Below are 24,803 nucleotides of genomic sequence, written 5' to 3' on the forward strand. Positions count from 1 at the left end.
AAAGGGTAAAAAGGAACGACTCCGATCAGGGAAGACCTCATCTGTGAGTCACAGTACTGTAATGTACATAGCTATATAGACATAGATAGGTACTGTGCATTGCTACTTTTTTTTGCAATATTTTGTATGCTGTAAAAAAAAGTTTACAAGTTGACAAAGGTTGTTAAACACTAGGTTACTTTGAGAGGTCTTGTGGACCCTATGAGGGAGACCTACCTAATATAAGGCAGGTGGTTTCGATGTTTAGGCTGAGCAGTAACATTTGCATAGGTATCACACATTTATGTAATACTGCATCCATAACACACACAATGCATACTGCTGTATACACATAAAAAGTATTCTTTTCCCTAAGTTTGTGCTTACTCCAGCCCTATATACTCTTGCATTTTCCATAAAATCTTCTGTAAATTCTTTGCCCCCATGGACAGATGACTCAATTATAATATTTCATTGGAGGGAGAAAGAGTTAAAACGAATCTTAGGCATTCTATTGATGCCAGACATTAAATAAAGTACACATATTTGCCATTGCTATACAAGAAAGAGATGAATAATGAAATAAATGAAAATGCTAATGGCTTAAAGGAAAAGTGTAGAAGCCACTCATACAAACAGGTCACAACTATTGTCAGACATAAAATCTGGAATTTGTTTGCTTTAGACAAATGGTTCTCAACCTTTTTTTTTGTACCCCTTTACAGCCCATTCTCAAAAAATGGTACCCCCATATTAGAGACATTTTGTAATGATTATAGTATAATTCATATGCTTTACCTTCCTCTGTAACAGGCCACCTGGTCCTCTCCCTATCTCCCCAGTCCCCCGATTTACATATGACATCTTCTCTAACCTGAGTTATTTAATTTTTTGTTCATCACTGTCTGGCCTAGACAACCATTAAGATTTCTCCCATACAAGACTTCTCCACAGAACCAGGCAAACAAACATTTTAGGCTTCTTTCTGCAGTACAATACCCACCTATTTACAAACTCCCCATGTTTATTGTCACACAGTAATAGTACCCGCTTTGCGTCCTCATAAAGTTATTAGGCCCCCTCTGTGCCCCCAAATATAGCTGTGGGCCCCCAAACTGCCCCATAAATAGTTGCAGGCCGCCTACTAGTTATTGGCCGACATACTGTCCTGCTTTGGTTCTCCTCTGGTCTGGGGACCTATTGTTATGGCTCATAGCAGTAGGTCCCCGTCTGCAGGTGCAGTGGAGCAACAAAGCTGATGGTAGTTTACTGCCCACAGCAGCCCAGTGCCCGCATCCCGGTACAGTGATGTCAGCCTACCATTTCTTTCAAAGTCGTCCCGACCAGTAACCAGTGGCGGTGGCCATTACAATTTTTTTTTTTTTATCATGTACCCCCTGGAGAACTGGTAAGTTCCCCTGGGATTACTTGTACCCCAGGTTGAGAACCACTGTTTTAGACAACTCCTTCATATTTATCCAACCACTAGGACCGCTTCCCTGAATGGCACCCTAGGGTGATCTCCAGAAGGGGGCCCAGTCAGACAAACTTTCTCTGGAAATCGCTGGGGTTCCAGCAATCGGACGCATCGCAGTCAGACACTTATCCTCTACCCACATGATAGGTGATTCATCTTTAAAAACTAGAGTTCCCCTTTAAAGTTTATGTCCAGAAAGAAGACACATATAAGCCAGGGTAAGAACATGAAGACCTGCTTGGAGCTTGCAAAAAAAGCAACTAAAGGACTAAACAAGATTTTCTGGTCTGATGAAACAAAGACTGACATTTTTGGCTTAATTTCTAAGCATCATGTCTGGCAGAAGCCAGGCACTGTTCATAACCTGCCCAATACCATCCCTACAGTGAAGCATGGTGGTGGTAGCATCCTGCTTCAGGGGATCCAACCTGACTGAGCCTGAGGGGGTCTGAAGAAAAGAGTGGCAGAAAATCCCCAAGGTAGGGTATGTACACCGTGTGGCATCATCCCCAAGAAGACCGTAGGCTATAATCTCTGCAAAAAGTACGTACTCCTGAACAAAAAGTACTTACTCCTCTGTATTATGGTGGGGGCTGATTCTGAGGTCTGTATTATGGTGGGGACTGATTCTAGGGTCTGTATTATGCAGGTCTGAATTAAAATGGTTATCCGTGCTGAACAAAAACTTTATTAGCTGTTGTGTCAATCCCCTTCCTCAGTATTGTCTTTACTGTAAGGCCGTTACAGCGTGGACAATATATTTGAAACATTTTGAAAAACAAAACAAAAACCTACGGTGCAAGCCACACCCCACAAACCCCACCCACAATAAACTGATCCCATAATAAGCCACACTCATATTGCTGGCACATCAAACGACTTCGGTTAAAAAAAGCACAGCACTACCAAAAGGTTGCCTACCCCTGCTGTAGTTATAAGGTCACCCTTTGTATGTTTTCATTATTAAATTAACTTTCTTTTTATAATCTTTTTAGGTGCTGTAGTCGACCCTTTCCATTTATTTTTGGAATGCCCTTTGTTATGTTTTACCATAGAAGTGGAGGCTCTAAGCCTCAATCAGTCTCATGCTGACTAGACTAAGTCTAGTCAGCATGAGTCTAAGAAATCTACCCATCCTTCACTCTCAACCAGGGCAAGTAGGAATGGTCAGATACTTAGGTTAAGGTTTCCATAATAGTTACTGTTTGGCGGTACATAAATGCTGTAGAACTGTAGCTAAGTCATGGAAGTAGCCAAGGGTTAGCAGTGCAGAAGTGGTCAGAATGAAGTAAGACAGAGGATGACTCGGAACTATAATCAGACGTTTGGCTCCGAGTCAATAACGGGAATAAATTCACAGGTGACAAATCCAAAGGATGAAATAGTTGTAAAATTTGGGATAGCAGGGCCATAAAATCATAAAAAAAGTAAAGACAGAAGAGGAGTTTCAGATGCCTTGGTTTCTCATAGGGACTTACCACTGGACAAACAAAAAAATAACTACTTGTTCAGGGCCTAAAACGGGAGCCCAATCTACTTGTCCCAATACACTTGTCCTGGTACACAAAATAAGGGTAAGTTTTGTTTGTTCCTCCTCACCGTCAAATAGCTATAACTCTTTTCAATTTTCCACTTACGGACTCATATGAGGCTTGTTGTTTTTGCACCAACAACTGTACTTTACAAGGACTTGACTAATTTTACCTTCAAATCTAAAGTGAAATAAAAGAAAAAAAATATTTGTGGGTATAAAGGAATTTAGCAACTTTTGGGGGCTTCCATTTCTACACAATGCACTTTCCGGTGCAAATGACACCTTATCTTTATTCTGTAGGTCCATACAATAACAACCAGCACTGATCGCAGCGTGTAAAAGGTTAATGCCGAATATCAGCCTGATCGGAAATGTTCAACATTAGCCACCAATCGGGTATGAAGCAAGCTCAGCTCCGGAACATGCTACATATAAATGCCTTGCCTCTGCGGCAAGGGGATTAAATTGGCATCCGGGACGTAAGTCCTGCATCCTTGAGCAGCACTCTATCCTCGGGGTGCGTAGGGCGGTGGCTTAGGCCTTGGCTTCTTGCCCAAAACAGGGTCAAATGCCTGTAGAAATTCTCTGCCCGGTGCCTGGAGCTGCATGTCCTAGGCGTCGGGCAATAGGATTTCCACAACTCTTTTATCCTGCTCAAGCTCTATGGGAGTGATTTATCAAAATCTGTGTAGAGGGAAAGTGGAGCAACTGCCCATAGCAAACAATGAGATCACTTATTTAAGCTTTTCAAAACAGGCTTTTAAAAAAAAATTAAAGAATCAGTCTAATTGGTTTCTATGGACAAGTGCTCCATTTTCCTTTTGCACAAGTTTTGACTTATATCCCCCTATGTCTTGTAGGTTGGTGCTAAAAACTGTATACAATATATCTTATGCAATTTGACTATTGAATATTAAAGTGTTAACATAACATTTTTATGGCTGGTAAATTTACCGATCACATCAATTTCAAAGGTGAAAGGGCCTGATCAGCCCTGTGTAATAGGGGCCTTAGGTCTACTGATGATTTTGTACACCACAGGCTTCCATACCTCTGAAGCTCTTACCACAGCCTCAGGCCTTTATGCAGGAATTTATATACAGTCAGTTCACCTGCAATATCAAACAAATAATTCTTTCATTTCAAATGTATTTCTGTGCTTGATGGGTATTAAATCCATTTGAGTAAAACTGGATGAAATCCAGATATTATAAGAAGTGAAAGGATTCATTGGATTACCGATTGTGCATGCCTTTTTATCTGATGGCAAAGTGTTTACTTTTGGATTATATATATTTTGAGTTCCTGGTGAGATAATCCTTACTGATAAAATCTAGACCCATCTTCAAAACTTGCCTGTTTATTCCTCTACAGTATGTGTGTATAAGTAATGGGGAGGGCGGCAGGAACTAGGTCCTAGAGTCAAGAGCAGTGGTCTTCAATAATTCTCTCCAAAACAATATGCTGGCAGAATTCCAGTCCAATCCTTGTCAGGCAGAATAACTCTTTAAGTGATATAGGAGTAAGTGCTGGGCTTAGGTTATTCCCCTTACCTTGTAAAGCAGATTGGCTGCTCCCATAGACATACCATAACCTACCGGCTTTAACTTTCAGTCCTTGCCTCCTTTGTTTCCCTCGGTTGCCACTGTGTTGATTCTGCTTTTGCAATTCCTGGTTTTGCCGTTTGGGCAAGCACATGCTCCCTCTTGGGGATTTAATGGGTCTTCATCCCTAATTGTTCTCCTACCTACTCCAGTTCAGCTACACCTAAATATGGCAGGTTCATCTGCTTCCTGTTGCCTGAGCATTGTTGTACTTTAGCATCCATAGAAAAAAATATTCTGAATCTATACTTGATATCCTTGATATCCTTATATATGGACTGGGGGGGGGGGGTGAAGAGGAGATGAAATGGCACAGGGGGTGGAGTAAAATTGCACAGGGGGGATAAGGGGGATGATGAAGTGGCACAGGGTGGATAAGGGAGTGAAATGGACAGGTGGTGATAGGGGTGATGAAATGGGTGATGTAGTGGAACAGGGGTTGATGGAGGGGGGATTAAATGAGAGTAAAACAAAGCTAAACTGGTTTGGTAGCACAGTAATACACACCAAATTGCCCTTTACATCCTTCTACTGAATAGGAACTTATTTGTGTTTCACCCCTTCCCAACAATGGAAGTAAATTGCAGCATGGCCGTCTAGTACTTAAGGCGCCATGCCGTACATTTACATCATGTAGTGCAGTGGGTCTCTGATCCAAACGCACACGTTGTGCTCACTTCAAAAACAGCAAGTGATGGGTAAATACCACGTGGGATCCTGTTCAGCTTACATGAGGGCTGTCTGATCTTTTCTTTGTGGCTCCAGGTTGCTTTGGCAGACTAGAGCAGCACAGATAACACTGATCTATGCTGTGCAACAGCACAGCATGAAACAGTGTTAGAAAACTAAAAGGTTGCATGTTATAGTCCCCTATGGGGACTAAATTGCATAACAAATAATACAATAATAAATATGAATAAATCCCCCCCTCCCCAATTAACATTTAAATCACCCCCATTTTCCTGTTTTTCAAATAAAATAATGTAAATAAAAATAAACAGATGTGTTATCACCCCATGCGTTAATGTCTGTACTAGTAAAATATAATGTTAACTAAACCTCACGGTGAATGGTGTAGATGTAAACAAATACCAACGTCAAGAGTTGCGGATATTCAGTAACTTTATATACCAGAAAAAATGTATTAAAAGCGATCAAAAAGTCCCATCAAAACAATAATGGTACCGATAAAGATCACAGTGCAAAAAATAAGCCCTCATTCAACCCTGTGTACGGAAAAATAAAAAAAAGTTATAGAGGTCAAAGAGGACAATTTTAACCCCTTAACGATGCAGGACGTAAATGTAAGTCCTGGTGAGGTGTTACTTAACACACCAGGACATACATTTACGTCCTATACATAACCGCGAGCATCGGAGCGATGCACGGGTCATGCGTGGCAGGTCCCGGCTGCTGATAGCAGCCAGGGACATGCCGGTAATGTCAGACATCCGCGATTGGTCAGATGTCTGCCATTAACCCCTCAGATGCCGTGATCAATACAGATCATGGCATCTGCGGCAGTGCGGTCACTAAAATGGATGATTGGATCGTGCGCAGCACTGCCGCGGCGATCCGATCATTCAGAATGGCAGACAGAGGTCCCCTCACCTGCCTCCGCTGCCTTCCACGAGTCTTCTGCTCTGGTCTGACATCGAGCAGGCCAGAGCAGAAGATTGCCGATAACACTGATCAGTGCTATACCCTATGCATAGCACTGAACAGTATTAGCAATTGAATGATTGCTATAAATAGTCCCCTATGGGGACTATTAAAGTGTAAAAATAAAAGTCAAAAAAGTGTAAAAAAAAATAAATACATTTCATAAACATATTTGGTATCGCCGTGTATGTAAATATCCAAACTATTAAAATATAATGTTAATTATCCCGTACGGTGAACGGCGTGAACGTAAAAAAAAATCCAAAATAGCTGCTTTTTTTATAACATTTTATTCCAAATAAAATTGATAAAAAATTTATGAAAAGTTTTATATACCGTATTTATCGGCGTATAACACGCACTTTTTAGGCAAAAATTTTTAGCCTAAAGTCTGTGTGCGTGTTATACGCCGATACACCCCCAGGAAAGGCAGGGGGAGAGAGGCCGTCGCTGCCCGCTTCTCTCCCTGCCTTTCCTGGGGTCCAGAGCGCTGCTGTCGGCCCTTCTCACCCCCTGGTTATCGGCGCCGCTGCCCGTTCTGTCCCCCTGACTATCGGTGCCGGCGCCGATAGCCAGGGGGAGAGAAGCGGCGCCGACAGCCAGGGGGAGAGAAGGGGCAGCGGCACCCATTGCCGGCGCCGCTGCCCCGTTGCCTCCCCCCATCCCCGGTGGCATAATTACCCGAGTCGGGTCCGCGCTGCTGCAGGCCTCCGGCGTGCGTCCCCGGCGTCGTTGCTATGCGCTGAACGGCGCAGCGCATGACGTCAGTGCGCCGCGCCGTGCATAGCAACGACGCTGGGGACGCACGCCGGAGGCCTGCAGCAGCTCGGACCCGACTCAGGTAATTATGCCACCGGGGATGGGGGGAGGCAACGGGGCAGCGGCGCCGGCAATGGGTGCCGCTGCCCCTTCTCTCCCCCTGGCTGTCGGCGCCGCTTCTCTCCCCCTGGCTATCGGCGCCGGCACCGATAATCAGGGGGACAGAACGGGCAGCGGCGCCGATAACCAGGGGGTGAGAAGGGCCGACAGCAGCGCTCTAGACCCCAGGAAAGGCAGGGGGAGAGAAGCGGGCAGCGACGGCCTCTCTCCCCATGCCTTTCCTGGGGGTATATTGGGGTATACACGCGCACACACGCACCCTCATTTTACCATGGATATTTGGGTAAAAAACTTTTTTTACCCAAATATCCTTGGTAAAATGAGGGTGCGTGTTATAGGCCGGTGCGTGGTATACCCCGATAAATACGGTATGCAAATGTGGTATAAAAAAATTACAGATCACGGCGCAAAAAATACCGCCCCTTATACGGAAAAATGAAAAAGTTATAGGTCAGCAAAATAGAGGGATTTTAAATGCACTCATTTGGTTAGAAAGTTTGTGATTTTTTTTAGGCAGTATAATAATAGAAAGTATCTAATCATGGGTGTCATTTTAATTGTATTGACCAACAGAATAAAGAAAACAGGTCTATTTTACCATAAAGTGTACAGCATGAAAATGAAACCTTCCAAAATTAGCAAAATTGCGATTTTCTTATTAATTTTCCCATACAAATGTTTTTTTTTTTTAAATTGCGCTTTACATTTTGTGGTAAAGTGAGTGATGTGAGTTACAAAGGACAACTGGTTGTGCAAAAAACAAGCCCTCATATTAGTTTGTGGATGAAAATATAAGAGTTAGGATTTTTAGAAGGCAAGGAAGAAAAAACAAAAACGTAAAAATAAGTCCTTAAGGCCCAAATGGGCTGAGTTCATAAGGGGTTAAGCATTCTAATTTTCTTGCAAAAAGTTATTTTTTAAATTAATAAAATAAAGCAAAATGTATAAAATTGGGTATTGTTGTAATAAACCTACAGAATGGACCTACAGAATAAATGAAATGTGTAGTTTTTACAAAAGAATTTTTTCTATTTTTTATTTTGCCCCACAAATAAATTTTTTTGCTGCACAATACATATTGGGTTAAAATGAGTGATGTAATTACAAAGTACTATTAATCCTGTAAACAACAAGCCCTATAGATGGAAGATTGATGGGAAATTGGAAGAGTTGTGAACTTTAAAAGTAAGGAAAAAAAATTAAAACACAAAAAATTGTGTCATTGCGTCATTAAAAAAAGCAAACAAAAAGAACCTGTAAACAAACCATAAACATATTTGATATTGATGTATGTGTTATTTTCTGACCTATTAAAATCAATAGTGGGGTTAAAAGTTGCCCCCACAAATAATATATATATTTTTTCATCTTTACTTTTTATGGTAAAATGAAAGCTGTCATTACAAATTACAATTGATCCCAAAAAAAACAAGCTATATTGATGGAAAAATAATGAAACCTCTGTACCTCTTAAAAGATTAGACAGAAAATAGAAGAATGAAAATATGCCCACCCCGAAGGGGTTAGAGTATCGTCTTAAAATAAATCAGGTACATTAAAGAAATGCTTATCTGTAATAAGCTTTATTGGGAAGAGATCATATATTTCCCTCATACTTAACTAAAATGTAGTTGACAAAGACTCACTGTTATTTCTTCTGGGTTAAGGAAAGTGCTGTCCACATGGAAATGCCATTTAGATTAGGACCACACCTCTATGTCCTTGTGGTTCTTGCAGATTATCACTGAACACTTCTCAGTCTGGCAGCTGTGTGAGATGTTCCTGGACCCAGACGGAATAATACGGAATAAGTCATCTTGGAGCAACCCCAGAGCTTATTTCTTCTATACATGTCATGGTAAGAAATTATTTATTATTGTATACATTGATCTACAGCTGTAACACCTTTATATAGACATGTCAGGAAAGACTAAGTATATACATGCCCAATAGGGTCCCAAGGAATAAGTAGCATCAACTAATGGGGCTAACTGCATATAACTGTACTACTGTCTTGTTATGCATGGATTTTTAACATGTTGTAGACGTAGCAGATCACACTTTGCAATCTATCTTTGCAGCAGTGGTTATGACAATATACGTGTGTGTATGTATGTATGTATATATGTGTATATATATATATATATATATATATATATATATATATATATATATATAATATAAAAATACTGTGTATATATCTCTCCATCAACACAAACATATTTCAGACATGAGTTTCTGGTACTCCTGAGCTTGTCACAAGTGGCTGTGGTTTTATATGTGATGGGAAGGTCGTGTCATTTGATATATTTACATTAGCATTTGGACTCCTCATTTGTCCCAAAAATAGATAGCAGATGTCATGCGAGTGCAACATTTCCCATTAAGAAGCAATGCAGCAACTCAGAGCGATGTAGTAGGTAGATACGACCATGGTAAAGGTGTATTATACTGTGGTTATACAGCATCGAGCCCTCTATCATTTAGGTCATTGAGTCATTCTTGTTATATGTGAAATACTTTGTATTCTGTTTTATATTCTGCAGAGCATGTATTGTTTTGTTTTACCTTAAATTATTGGAAATCTGTACAGTGTGTGAGTGAAAGTCCATTAACCCCTCTCACCAGCACTGACTTAGATCAATACATGAATGGTCCTATTAGCAGTAATTTACACTTCAGTGGACGCTTTTAACCCATTAATGTTTGTCAGGTACTACATGATATACCAAAAGACAGCGGCACTCACCATGCTTTATAGAGGTGGTTGCAGGTACAGGCAGGTCAGGCAGTGTAGAAGTGGGGGCAACCAGAACTGGCAGTTTCGTGCGTTCCTCAAGCCGAAACAATGGCAGCTAGCGTCACTCTGCAATACATAGGGAGGACGCGTCTCTGTCGCTTGGCAACCTGTTGCATGTGACCATTCATGTTATAGACAATAACAAAAACAGAAATAATGTACAATTTGGCAGAAACCGTATCTGGATCTGTCTAATGGTCTTGCCCACATAGAATCTGCCACTAGGGAATACCATGGTGTATACGAGAAAAGATGTCCGGCCCGTGATGAGGTTATTTACACAGTGTTCAACAGGTCCTATTTTTTATTTTTCTCCCTGTGAGCATGTGGGTGCTGAAAGAACAGGATCTGCACGGATGGTTACCTCTCAGTGCATGTGATGTTAACCAATTCAAGCCTGGTTTTGGACAAGCATTGTGATTTATGGAGTCAGTAGTTCTTTTTAATTTATCTCCTATTGTGACATTCTGTCTGAATGTCACCAACGGAGGATGTATAGTGACTTCTTCTAACTTGTTGCAGTCCATTGTCGATAATGTCCTCTGGATACTATCTGGATACTGTCTGGCAATGAGGCGTTCTTTCAATTCTTGAGCTTGTTTGTCAAAAGTCCGTTCATCACTATTTATTCTATTCAATCGTAAAAATTGAGAATAAGGAATGCTCTTCACTGCGTGCCGGGGGTGGGAGCTATGATAGTGAAGGAGGGCATTGCGGTCAGGGGCATTTTTGAAAGCCCTGCATAACCAATTCATTCATGGTCAACCACCTTCAGCTTGACGTCTAAGAAGTCAAGCTTGTCAACCCAGAATATAGCAGTGAAGAGCACTGCTATTTCGTCAACGTATCGTCAATGTAACGTGATGGAAAAAATGGCAATGAAAAGATTGTCATGTGCAGGAGACAGGCGTGCCCATAGCAGTGCCGGTCTCCTGCCGATACCAATCCTCTCTGTCACGAAACTCATTGTGTGTCAAAATGAAAAGAAGGGCATCACAAACAAAAGAAACAAATTCCTCCTGTAAAACCTCCTGGATAGCTTGTACACCCGCACCATGAGGGATGCGGGTGTACAGGCTCTCAACATCCACTGAGGCAAGTCTATAAGTCTCATGCCAATCAAAGTCCTGTAAGTATGTCAAAAGGGATCCAGTGTCCTTAAAGGGGTACTCCCATGGAAAAATTATTTTTTTTAATCAACTGGTGCCAGAAAGTTAAACAGATTTGTAAATCACTTCTATTAAAAAATCTTATTCCTTCCAGTACTTTTTAGGGGCTGTATACTAAAGAGAAATCCAAAAAAGAAATGCATTTCTTCTGATGTCACGACCACAGTGCTCTCTTCTGACCTCTGCTGTCCATTTTAAGAACTGTCCAGAGCAGGAAAAAATCCCCATAGAAAACATATGCTGCTCTGGACAGTTCCTAAAATGGACAGCAGAGGTCAGCAGAGAGCACTGTGGTCATGTCATCAGAGGAAATTTCTTTTTTGGATTTCTCTTTAGTATTCAGCCCCTAAAAAGTACTGGAAGGATTAATATTTTTTAATAGAAGTGATTTACAAATCTGTTTAACTTTCTGGCACCAGTTAATAAAGAAAAAAAGTACCCCTTTAACATATGTTGGAGTAAAGTACCCCTTTAACATATGTTGGAATAGAGAATAAGAGGGGCTTAAATAACCACTCAATGTACTGAGATAGATACTCGGTCGCAGGAGCCAATCCCCGCCACAATGGGGCATCCAGGGGTCGGCTCTGCGACTTGTGCACCTTTGGTAGATAATACCATTTAGGGTGGCGAGGAGAACTGGTGAGTATTTTCTCTGGGTCTTGTGGGTAACTCCCTTTTCCTGGCTAATGCGGAGAAAAGATCTAAGTTGATTCATGGTTCTTTCAGTTGGATTAGAAGAGAGACGCTTATAAGTGACTGTGTTGCCCAGCAGACGTCTCATTATCATAAGCCTCTGTGATCATAACAACAGTGCTGCCGCCTTTGTCAGCCTTCACTTTTTTTTAGATCATTTCTGGAAGTAAGCCACTTTAGCGCTCTCTGTTCACCCGGGGAAAGGTTGCTCCTAGCCTAGGGGTAAATGAGGGATTTTACATCTCGTGTGACTGCCCAAGTGAATATATCTATAGGACTACCCACAGGGATGGGAGGAGAAAACCTGTAAGGATTGGTGATAGGTGGTGATGGAGAACCTGTGTCTGCTAATGTGTATAATGTATCTAGCATCTCTGTCTCTTCTCTTGTGTGATGTAAAAAAGAAAAACCCAAAGGTTTGAATTGGCTGGAACCAGGCTTGAATTGGTTAACATCACATGCCCTGAGAGGTAACCATCCGTGCAGATCCTGTTCTTTTTGCACCCACATGCTCACAGGGAGGAACATAAAGATAGGACCTGTTGAACACTGTGTAAATAACCCCATCAAGTGCCGGACATCTTTTCTCATATACGCCATGGTATGCCCTTGTGGCAGATTCTATGTGGGCAAGACCATTAGACAGATCCAGATCCGGTTTCGTGAACGTTTGCGTTATGTCCGGACTGGGAGTGAGGCCCCTAGGTTCATTGCCCACATGAATCAAGTCCATGGCAGTAATTGTAAAGAGTTATAATTTCATGGTTTGGAGAGTGTTTCCTCCACAGTATGGAGGAGATTGCAATAAACTGTTGCTACAGAGTGAGGCCCAGTAGATTGCCAGATCGGATGCCACTGACCACAATCTTAATGACCACAATGAATTTAACTCCTTTCTGTAGCGGGAGTTTAACACAAATCTGAATAGTTAACTCTTGAATTGCAACATGCACCTGCAGTGTTTGTACATTGTTTGTTTATGTTTTGGTTATTGTCTATCACATGGCTGGTCACATGCAACAGGTTGCCAAGCGACAGAGACGCATCCTCCCTATGTATTGTGGAGTGACTCTAGCTGCTGTTGTTCCGGCTTGAGGAAGTGCATCACACGTACGAAACTGCCAGTTCCGGTTGCCCCCGCTTCCACACTGCCTGACCTGCCTGTACCTGCTATGCTGCGACCACCTCAGCAGTTCTTGAATGGTGAGTGCCGCTGTCTGTGCTCTTTTTTTGTTTGGATTGTCCTTGTCTCGCATATATTGAGCACCACCACATCAGAATCTTACTAAGCCGGGTCGGACATTTCTCCAAATTGTGCGGTTTCTCTACTTTCTATTTTCCTCTTACCTGGTTCCTCTTACCTGGCTCAAATATGTAATATAAATCCTTTTGCTTGTTTTACAGTTTTTTTTACCCATTTACAACTTTTGGCAAACGAACAGATCTCTCATCTATATACACTGCTCAAAAAAATAAAGGGACCACTTAAACAACACAATGTAACTCCAAGTCAATCACACTTCTGTGAAATCACACTGTTCACTCAGGAAGCAACACTGATTGACAATCAAATTCACATGCTGCTGTGCAAATGGAACAGACAACAGGTGGAAATGATAGGTAATTAGCAAGACACCCCCAATAAAAAGAATAGTTCTGCAGGTGGTGACCACAGACCACTTCTCAGTTCTTATGCTTCCTGGCTGATGTTTTGGTCACTTTTGAATGCTGGCAGTGCTTTCAGTCTAGTGGTAGCATGAGACAGCATCTAGAACCCACACAAGTGGCTCAGGTAGTCCAGCTCATCCAGGATGGCACATCAATGCCAACTGTGGCAATTAGGTTCGCTGTGTCTGTCAGCGTAGTGTCCAGACCACGGAGGCGCTACCAGAAGACAGGTCAGTACATCAGGAGTCTTGGAGGAGGCCGTAAAAGGGCAACAACCCAGCAGCATGACCACTACCTCTGCCTTTGTGCAAGGAGGAGCAGGAGGAACACTGCCTGAGCCCTGCAAAATGACCTCCAGCAGGCCACAAATGTGCATGTGTCCACTCAAACGGTCAGAAACAGACTCCATGAGGGCCCAATGTCAACAAGTGGGGGTTGTGCTTACAGCCCAACACCGTGCAGGACATTTGGCATTTGCCAGAGAGCACCAAGATTGTCAAATTCGGTACTGGCGCCCTGTGCTCTTCACAGATGAAAGCAGGTTCATACTGAGTAAATGTGGCAGACGTCTGGAGACGCCATGGAGAACGTTCTGCTGCCTTCAACATCCTCCAGCATGACCGGTTTGGTGGTGGGTCAGTAATGTTGTGGGGTGGCATTTCTTTGGGTGCTGCACAGCCCTCCATGTGCTTGCCAGAGGTAGCCTGACTGCCATTAGGTACCGAGATGAGATCCTCAGACCCCTTGTGAGAGCAAATGCTGCTATGGTTGGCCCTGGGTTCCTCCTAATGCAAGACAATGCTAGACATCATGTGGCTGGAGTGTATCAGCAGTTCCTGCAAGAGGAAGGAATTGATGCTATGGACTGGCCCGCCTGTTCTCCAGACCTGAATCTGATTGAGCACATCTGGGACATCATGTCTTGCACCATCCACCAATGCCATGTTGCACCACAGACTGCCCAGGAGTTGGCGGATGCTTTAGTCCAGGTCTGGGAGGACATCCCTCAGGAGCATGCCCAGGCATTGTTGGGAGGTCATACGGGCACGTGGAGGCCACACACACTACTGAGCTTCATTTTAACTTGTTTTATGGACATTACATCAAAGTCAGATCAGCCTGCAGTGTGGATTTCCCCTTTGATTTTGAGTGTGACTCCATATCCAGACCTCCATGGGTTGATAAATTTGATTTCCATTGATAATATTTGTGTGATTTTGTTGTCAGCACATTCAACTATGTAAAGACAAAAGTATTTCATATGATTAGTTCATTCATTCAGATCTAGGATGTGTTATCTCAGTGTTCCCTTTATTTTTGTGAGCAGTGTATATAAAACTCAGTGTGTGTGTGTGTGTATGTATGCGTGTATGTTCCAGCATCACTTCCAAATGGCTGAAGATATTACCATGAAACTTTGTACACATGTTACTCATATGTCAACAACAAATATAGGATAGGTAATTTAAACCTATCCCACACCCATTTGCGAGGGTTGGGGTTTTTGTTTAAAGTCCCAAACAAGTCTATGGGAAATATATGTTACTGCATAACTTCCAAACAGCTGGAGATATTTCGATAATGCTCAGTTACATGTTACTTATGTGTCCACTAAAAATATTGGATAGTTAATCTAACCCTAACCTACCCTCATTTGCGAGGGTCGGGGTTTTTGTTTAAAGTCCAATGCAAATCTATGGGAAATGTATGTTCCAGCATAACCTCCATACGGCTGGACATATTTTGATAATACTTGGTCACCTATTACTTATCTGTCAAATAAAAATACATGATGGTTAAATTAACCCCTAACCTCACCCCCCCCCATATGTGTGTAGGATAGGGCTTTTGTTTCAATTCCCATACAAGTATATGGAACTTCCTGTACCTTACTCCACAAGCTCCGCTCTGCATCTCCTGATGAATGCGTCAGTCACTGGCAATCCACACCTTTCCCGCATTCCATGCCCCATCTTGCAAATACACGCCCAATCTTTAAGCCACACCCCTTTTATTTTCAGTTTACTATATCTCTATCACAACTCAGCCCCACCTGAGGACAGGATATGAGGATTAGAAATGAGGATTAGATATGAGGACAGGATATGGAGAAGGGATATGAGGCCTGGATATGAGGTTGAATATGGGGACGGGATATGGGGACTGCATATGGGGATGGGATATGAGGTCGGGATATGAGGACGGAATATGAGGTTGAGATATGAGGACAGGATATGAGGTTTGGATATAAGGTCGGATATGGGGACGGATATGAGCACATGATATGAGGATGGCATATGGGGACGGAATAGGAGAAGGGGATATGAGGATGGAATATGAGGTTGAGATATGAGGACAGGATATGAGGTCTTGATATAAGGTCGAATATGGGGACAGGATATGAGGACGGAATATGAGGATGGCATATGGGGACTGGATATGAGGATGGGATATAGGGTCGGGATATGAGGATGGAATGTGAGGTTGAGATATGAGGACAGGATATGAGGTCTGGATATAAGTCCGGATATGAGGTCAGGATATGAGGAGGGGATATGAGGACGGAATACGGAATATCAGGTCAAGATGACAGGATATAAGGTCTGGATATTAGGATGGATGGGACATCCCCCCCCCCCCCCCCCAGGGATTAGGTAGGAAATACCGGGCAACGCTGGGTACTCAGCTAGTTTATAATAATTTCAGTACAGTGCTCTTTTCCCTTTCCCCTCTTCTCTTTCTTCCGTTTTTTTTCTCCTTTATTCCCTCTTCTTCCTTTTTTTTTCTTTCTTCCTTCCTTCTTGCTTTCCTTCCTTCCTCCATTCCTTCTCTCCCTTTCTTACTTTTCGGTCTTTCTTTCTTTATTAATTCCTTCCTTCCTTCTTTCTCTTAAAGTAGTTACAAATGTATTTTACAGAATCTATTTATTCTCTTTTCCATGCTCTCAATTTGCTAGGAAAAATAACTAAATGCAAATGATCCTTTAATGAATATGAGATGATGTGAGGTGTTATGCAAATGAAATACGTATTTTATGAAAATTAATGTGCTATTGTATTTATAGTACATCCCCTTTCTTCAGCTACCCTGACATTAAATCTATTACTAGAAAGGATTCACTAGTGACTGATCCTGACCTGCAGCAGGTGCACGACTTCAGCAACTGGTGATGTTCTGTAGACAGTTCACTGTCCTGTAGCTAAAAAAAAGTTACACCACATTCAGCTGTTTTTCTAACTGATTTATTTGGGAATAGGTCACACAAACTATTTACAGGGTATTATTATAAACAAAGACTTCAGTTTTGTTACTTATGCTTGGTTTTCTTGCTTGCCTTATTGGCTCCTAGCAGTTGTAATAGTATGTGTTTATACTGGTGGCTTACTGAGACTCTTGGCTAGTATATTATTATTATTATTATTATTAATAAATTTCACCTTTACATATTGCTTTTCCTATAGTCATGTAGGTAATTGCCGATACCGATAACGTCCAAAATAGTGAATATCGGCCAAACCCATAATCGGTCGTTCCCTAGTTGGCACCCCTGAAATTTTTCTAGGAAATGAAGTATTTCTCACAGAAAATAATTGCAGTAACACATGTTTTGCTATACACATGTTTATTCCCTTTGTGTGTATTGGAACTAAACCAAAAAGGGTGGGAAAAAAAGATAATTGGACACAATGTCACACCAAACTCTAAAAATGGTCTGGACAAAATTATTGCCACCCTTAACTTAATATTTGGTTGCACACTCTTTGGAAAAAATAACTGAAATCAGTCGCTTCCTATAACCATCAATAAGCTTCTTACACCTCTCAGCCGGAATGTTGGACCACTCTTCCTTTGCAAACTGCTCCAGGTCTCTCTTATTGGAAGGGCGCCTTTTCCCAACAGCAATTTTAAGATCTCTCCACAGTACCCCTTTAAGTAGATATTTATACATAGGTGCACAAAATGAACAAAACCATTAAAGAGCAAAACCATAAAGAACAATCTACTGAGTAGATAAAGGCAGTGGTGATTCAGGTAAGTAACAAGGGTTGGAGGCAGGGATAGCTAGGTAGTGATAGGGTTAAAAAAGATTATAGGCACAGATAAACAAATATTGAATACAGGCAGTGGGGATTCAGTGTAAGGATAGGGTTACCTATGAATTAGACACAGTTAGCCAGGCATTGAGTGAAGGCAGTGGTGGTTCAGTGTGCCTACCTGTTCCCGCGGTGTCCGTGTGTCCAGGCTGTCCGCTTGTCAGAGGAACCGTCTGGCTTAGCCGGAAGGGGTGCGTTCCAGCGTGGGACGCATGCAGGCGATCACGTAGGAGCGGAGCCACAAAGTATAGGAGGCTTCCTTTACAGTAGGGTAAAACAGTACTCTGAGATCTGTTAGGTGGGACATGATCACCTGCAGCCAATGATGGACAAGCGGGGTGTGTCATCACGAATCATATGAGTCGGTGTGTATCTAGACCTGCCTGTGAGACTGACTCACCGAACCACTGCCCTAAGTGCCTTAGCCTGTTGTCTCCCCCTGGTGGTGGGCTGATGCTGGTCCATTAGTCTTTTTGTTTTGTACTGTAGGTATATGGTAATATAGGGTTTGCAGGCGATGAACTTGAGCTTTAGGGGTTTGTGTGGCTGAAAAGCCTCTTTGTTGTTTTGTTTATAGTGTTATGTGTATTTGTTATGGTATTTATTGTTGCAATGTATACTTATGTACTGTATATATTGTTAGTCTGTGTATATTTTATGTACTGTATATACTTTACGTGGCCGTAAATGTTGGCACCCCTGAAATTTTTCTAGAAAATGAAGTATTTCTCACAGAAAAGGATTGCAGTAACACATGTTTTGCTATACACATGTTTATTCCCTTTGTGTGTATTGGGACTAAACCAAAAAAGGGAGGAAAAAAAGCAAATTGAACATAATGTCGCACCAAACTCCAAAAATGGGCTGTACAAAATTATTGGCACCATTGCCTTAGAATTTGGTTGCACACCCTTTGCCCTTTGAAAAAAATAACTGAAATCAGTCATTTCCTACAACCATCAAAAAGCTTCTTACACCTCTCAGCCGGAATGTTGGACCATTCTTCCTTTGCAAACTGCTCCAGGTCTGTCTTATTGGAAGGGCGCCTTTTCCCAACAGCAATTTTAAGATCTCTCCACAGGTGTTCAATGGGACTTAGATCTGGACTCATTGCTGGTCACTTCAGAACTCTCCAGTTCTTTGTTGCCATCCAGTTCTGGGTGCTTTTTGACGTCTGTTTGGGGTCATTGTTCTGCTGGAAGACCCAAGATCTCGGACGCAAACCTAGCTTTCTGACACTGGGCTGTACAGTGCGACCCAAAATCCGTTGGTAATCCTCAGATTTTATGATGCCTTGCAAACATCCAAGGCACCCAGTGCCAGAGGCAGCAAAACAACCCCAAAGCATCATTGAACCTCCGCCATATTTCACTGTAGGTACTGTGTTCTTTTCTTTGTAGGCCCCATTCTGTTTTCGGTAAACAGTAGAATGATGTGCTTTACCAAAAAGCTCTATCTTGGTCTCATCTGTCCACAAGACTTTTTTCCCAGAAGGATTTTGGCTTACTCAAGTTCATTTTGTCAAAATGTAGTCTTGCTTTTTTATGTCTCTGTGTGAGCAGTGGGGTCCTCCTGGGTCTTCTGCCATAGAGTTTCATTTCATTTAAATGTTGACAGATAGTTTGCGCTGATACTGATGCTCCCTGAGTCTGCTGGGCAGCTTGAATATCTTTGGAACTTGTTTGGGGCTGCTTATCCACCATCCGGACTATCCTTTCATCAATTTTTCTCTTCCGTCCACGCCTAGGTAGATTATCTACAGTGCCATGGGTTGCAAACTTCTTGATAATGTTGCGCACTGTGGACAAAGGCAAATCTAGATCTCAGGAGATGGACTTGTAACCATGAGATTGTTGATAATTTTCCACAACTTTGGTTCTCAAGTCCTCAGACAGTTCTCTTCTCCTCTTTCTGTTGTCCATGCTTTGTGTGGCACACAGGCACACAATGCAAAGACTAAGGGGGAGATTTATCAAAACCTGTGCAAAGAAAAAGTTGCCCAGTTGCCTATAGCAACCAATCCGATCTCTTCTTTCATTCTGCAGAGGCCTTGTTAAAAATGAAAGAAACGATCTGATTGGTTGCTATGGGCAACTGGGCAACTTTTCCTCTGGACAGGTTTTGATAAATCTTCCCCTAAGTGAAGGTCTTTCCTTTTTATCTGCTTTCAGGGGTGATTTTTTATATTGCCCACACCAGTTACTTTCCCCAGGTGAGTTTAATTAAAGGAGCATCACATGCTTGAAAGAATCTTATTTTTCCACAATTTTGAAAGGGTGCCAATAATTTTGTCCAGCCCATTTTTGGAGTTTGGTGTGACATTGTCCAATTTGCTTTTTTTCCTCCTTTTTGGGTTTAGTTCCAATACACACAAAGGGAATAAACATGTGTATAACAAAACATATGTTACTGTAATCCTTTTCTGTGAGAAATACTTAATTATCTAGAAAAATTTCAGGGGAGCCTACATTTAAAGGCCGTGACTGTATTGTATATATTGTGTGATGCCACCTGGGGTTTGGGTTTAGTTTAGGTTGGGTGGTGGGTTAAAAGGGGGGAGGGGGTTTCTATGGGAATATATATATGTGTATATGTACTGGGGCATGAGATGTGGGACCAGCCCAGGCCAAAAAAAAAAAGAAGTGTTATTTGGTTTGTTTTGGTTTGTCTTAGGGCTGCACGATATATCGCAAAAGCAATCAAATTGCGATTTTTGCGATATAGCGATACGGCCCCCCGGGAAAACTTGTGATTGTCTGCTCAGGCCGGCTCCTGTGTGCTGCTGCAGGCGGGGGCCGGCCAGAGCAGGTAAAAACAAATTTAAATACTAAAAGTAATTGTTTCCCAACCAGGGTGCCTCCAGTTGTTGCAAAACTACAACTTCCAGTATGGCCGGACAGGCAAAGGCTCTCCAGGCATGCTGGTAGTAGTAGTTTCACAACAGCTGGAGGCCCCCTGGAAGAAAAACACTGAGCTAAGTAAAAGGGCGAAAAATAATAAAACCTTCTGCTCATCTATTCCCGGTTCCTCCAGATGCCGTCATTTCCGTGCGGTTCGGTGTCTCCTCTTTACCATACAACTAGTAGGACCTCTCCCTTTTCAGCCAATCACTGGCCGCAGCGGTGTCACATGTCAAGCCAGTGACTGGCTGATGGGGAAAGGTTTTCTTCGGCTGCAAACACACTGGGTTTCTCGGATCCATTGTATTTTCTGCAGTACATAAAGCTACACACCGGGGGGGGGGGGGGGGGTGTAGAATGTGACAGTGGTGGGATAATGTAAAAGGAAGGGGGGGAGACTGTGACAGGGGTGGGATAATATAAAAGCAAGGGGGGGAGAATCTGACAGGGGGCGATAATGTGACAGGTGGGGGGATAATGTAACTGGGAGGGGGATAATGTGACAGGGGGAGGGGGATAATGTGACGGGGGAGGAATGTGATGAGGGGGGGAGGTGACGGGGGGGAATGTGACACTGGCAGGCCTCTTTTAATAGACATGCCTGCGCGCACATCTATTCCCTCCCAGCATGCACTTTGTTCTTAAAGCAGCGGCCCAGCGGGGGATCACGTCTGCTGGCATCAACACCTCACAGTGCAAGTTTCTAAAAGTGGCAGCAGTCCAGCGGGGAATCACATCTGCATGCAGGCAATCAGCAGAATCCGTCCCCACCGGTTCTACGCCCATGGCGTATAACTAATAATATGTAACTTTTTACCCTTACGCAGGTGGCTGTATTCCAGCTTTATCCAACCCCTGTCTTGTACAGAGCCATAATATAGCTCCTATAAACCCATGGTATATGGGGTTCTACTGTACCTCTGTATGTCTTTCATCACTTTTGGGTTTATGTTTTTTATAAAACCAACATAAAAATTATTGTATTGAGCTCCATCAGACGTCATATCATGGAGCTGTTCTCCTCTAGAAGCATTGCTATTGAGCACCATAGGCTGGCACAGCAGGTGCCTATCGTCATATTATGAAGCAGCAGACACAGTGTAAGTAAGTCTCCTGCACACAGCTGTGCCATCTGCTTAAAGGGGTTCTCCACTGCTTTAACCTACTTGGGGCAGTTAGGTAGTACTGTGGCTATATGTTATTACCCCTTTGTTTCCTGCTGGTAACGCTACTGTAGTTGGGTTATTTTTTACCTTATTTTCAAACCCGGAAGCTGGTTACTTCATTAGTTAGCTGGCTTTTTTCGGCCACTGTTTTTTTTCAGCCGCCGCCATCTTTCCATCGCTACGTCACCCTGCAGGGTGTTGTGTTGGAGGTCGGCCTGCCCGCCTCCCGCGCTGATGAATATTCCACCGTCATAATCGCAGACCTCCTTCCTTTCAGCTTCTTATAAGCTGATTGCTGATTGGGCTGCTCGCGGCGAATCGGCTCCGTTGTTGGGCGCATGCGCAGTTCGTCCTCGGTCCGCAATTATGATGGTGGAATATTCATCAGCGCGGGAGGCGGGCACATACGGAGCGTGGGGCAGGCCGGCCTCCAACACAACACCCTGCAGGGTGATGTAGCGATGGAAAGATGGCGGCGGCTGAAAAAAAACTGTGGTCGAAAAAAGCCAGCAAACTAATGAAGTAACCAGCTTCCGGGTTTGAAAATAAGGTAAAAAATAACCCAACTACAGTAGCGTTACCAGCAGGAAACAAAGGGGTAATAACATATAGCCACAGTACTACCTAACTGCCCCAAGAAGGTTAAAGCAGTGGAGAACCCCTTTAAGGCTTTATTTTCTGTTTGATATTACCAATGCCAGTATCCCCTAAGAGAGCCCTAGATGTCCATAAAAAGCCATTATGCCCTTTTTTTATGGACATCTAAGGCTCTCTTAGCCTTAGCGAAATCCAGAACCTGTGCAGTTCTTTAGAATCACTGCACATGCACTGGGAGTTGTAACAGGCCCAGCAGCTTCTTTACAGACTAACCACATATGTGACACGATCCCAATGCAGCCCTAGTTGTCTGTCAAATAGGGATAGGGCAGGGAAAGTGGGTACATGTGTTGCAGCCTGCGGCACCACAGTGCCCTGGCCACACCTCTTTGGCTCCTCAGGCAATTAATAAAGCATTTTATTATTTTTTTTATTTTTTTCCATTATAGCACCAACGAAGATGTTACATATATTACTCTAATTGCAATTACTGCTATATACATGTCTCAGCAGTATAAAGCACAATTCTGAAGTGACAGATTCCATTGTATGCCAATCTGATTATTAAATGTTAACTGTTACACTGCTATTATAATTTTTTTGTTTCACACCATTAAATTTAATTGAAATTGACTTACTGAATTAGTTCCAATGTTTTGTTTTAATGATCACCTTCATAATACGCTATGATTTGTGTTCCTGTCCTCTTCCTAAATGCTAATACATTGGGTGGCTATTTATTGAGCTGCTTTAAAGTGCTTAAGAAATAACAAAACAATAAATATAATGAAACATGTTTTCATACTCTTTTTCTTTTTTTAGTACACTATAAACTTTCACTATCTGTGAAATAGTTATTTAGTAAGGGGAAGGGGGTTGGATTTTTGCCCACCATCTGAGGAAAATATGCTATGGAGTGAATAAACGGACCCTTTTAAAACTGCCTGGTTATGTCAACAAAAACTTTTTTTATTTTGCACTCGAGTTATTGATAGTTAAACATATACAATACTTATATAGCCTTATTTTATTTAATTATTAATTGAAGCACCATTTGCTTAACTAGGTTACTGTATATATATATATATATATATATATATATATATATATATATACACACAGCAACAGAAGAATGCAGCAGCACACTGCCAGCACAAGGATATAGGTGAAACATGAAAATGCAGTTAAAACATGGAGAGCTATACAGCTATGGTGTAATAGATGCAAATGTGAAACTATGAAATAGTGAGGCACTTAGCTCGCAAATTTGTCTCTGCCGGCGGTCAAATAGCTTGGACCGTCCCACCGCGATAAGGTGGCCTCCTTGGGACGGACCCTACACTGTGAATATGCCTCTGTGTGAACAGTTCAGTAAGCATGGCAGGGTCTGGAACATCCAAGACACCTTATATACACACCTGATAGAGGTGGGTGGGGTGCAAGGCCAACATGGAGGTAGCCACTCCCCCGTATGTGCAATACAGACAAAGAATAAGTAAGCCAGCACTTTAGTTGATACCAAACTATTATATGGACCTGGCCTACAGGTGCACGCTACTAGGCTAGATATACAGCAACAGAAGAATGCAGCAGCACACTGCCAGCACAAAGATATAGGTGCAACATGAATATGCAGTTAAAACATGGAGAGCTATACAGCTATGGTGTAATAGATCCAAATATGAAACTATGAAATAGTGAGGCACTTAGCTCGCAAATTTGTCTCCGCCGGCGGTCAAATAGCTTGGACCGTCCCACCGCGATAAGGTGGCCTCCTTGGGACGGACCCTACACTGTGAATATGCCTCTGTGTGAACAGTTCAGTAAGCATGGCAGGGTCTGGAACATCCAAGACACCTTATATGCACACCTGATAGAGGTGGGTGGGGTGCAAGGTCAACATGGAGGTAGCCACTCCCCCATATGTGCAATACAGACAAAGAATAAGTCAGCCAGCACTTTAGTTGATACCAAACTATTATATGATGAGGTGGCAAGGAAAGGGTGTATTTCCTTGGCTCACCCTGAAGTATCTCTCACCTGCTTCTTAATTAATGAGGCAGGAGGAAAGGGAGGTGTGCATATAAGATGGAGAGTCAGTCTAATCTGGGCTCTTCCTAGGAGACAGCAAGTGGGCTGTAGGGGAGAGACAGAGCCTGCTGAGCAGTACACAGCCTGAGTGGCTCAAAGAGAGTGACATGAATTGTGAGTAGAAGGTTGCAGGGGACATATGTTAAACCGGCTGAGGGAAGCTCAGCGGTTGTTAGTCAGGACAAGCTGATCTGTTTAGTCAGTGACCAGACAGTCTAGGATTTTGTTTTGTTTGTTTACTTTTTTCCCTGCAACCTGTCTAATAAAACTGGCAAGGTGCCAGATTTGCATTATAAACGTTTTTTTTGCTGGTTTATTGAGAAGAAACGCATCCTGTGGCGTAGTCCAGGACGATCCCAGAGTGAATCCCCGAGGACGGTTCCTTACAATATATATATATATATATATATATATATATATATATATATATATATATATTGTACATCTTGGCAAAACATCGACCTTAGCTTATGAAAAAAGACCACCA

At 42.5% G+C, this 24,803-nt stretch overlaps 2 protein-coding genes across 7 annotated transcripts in view; one reads left to right on the forward strand and one right to left on the reverse strand.

Moving 5' to 3' along the window:
* FAM81B (family with sequence similarity 81 member B) overlaps positions 1 to 8,829 on the reverse strand; it is a 236,705-nt gene extending 227,876 nt beyond the window's left edge. The window contains exon 1 of the mRNA XM_056537959.1: positions 8,782 to 8,829. The gene's annotated coding sequence lies outside the window, so the exon portion shown is untranslated. The remainder of the gene's footprint in view (positions 1 to 8,781) is intronic.
* Positions 1 to 24,803, forward strand: part of MCTP1 (multiple C2 and transmembrane domain containing 1) — an 822,947-nt gene that overhangs the window by 78,918 nt on the left and 719,226 nt on the right. The window lies entirely within an intron of this gene.

This window comes from Hyla sarda, chromosome 1 (genome assembly GCF_029499605.1).
Source record: "Hyla sarda isolate aHylSar1 chromosome 1, aHylSar1.hap1, whole genome shotgun sequence".
NCBI classification, from domain to species: Eukaryota; Metazoa; Chordata; class Amphibia; order Anura; family Hylidae; genus Hyla; species Hyla sarda.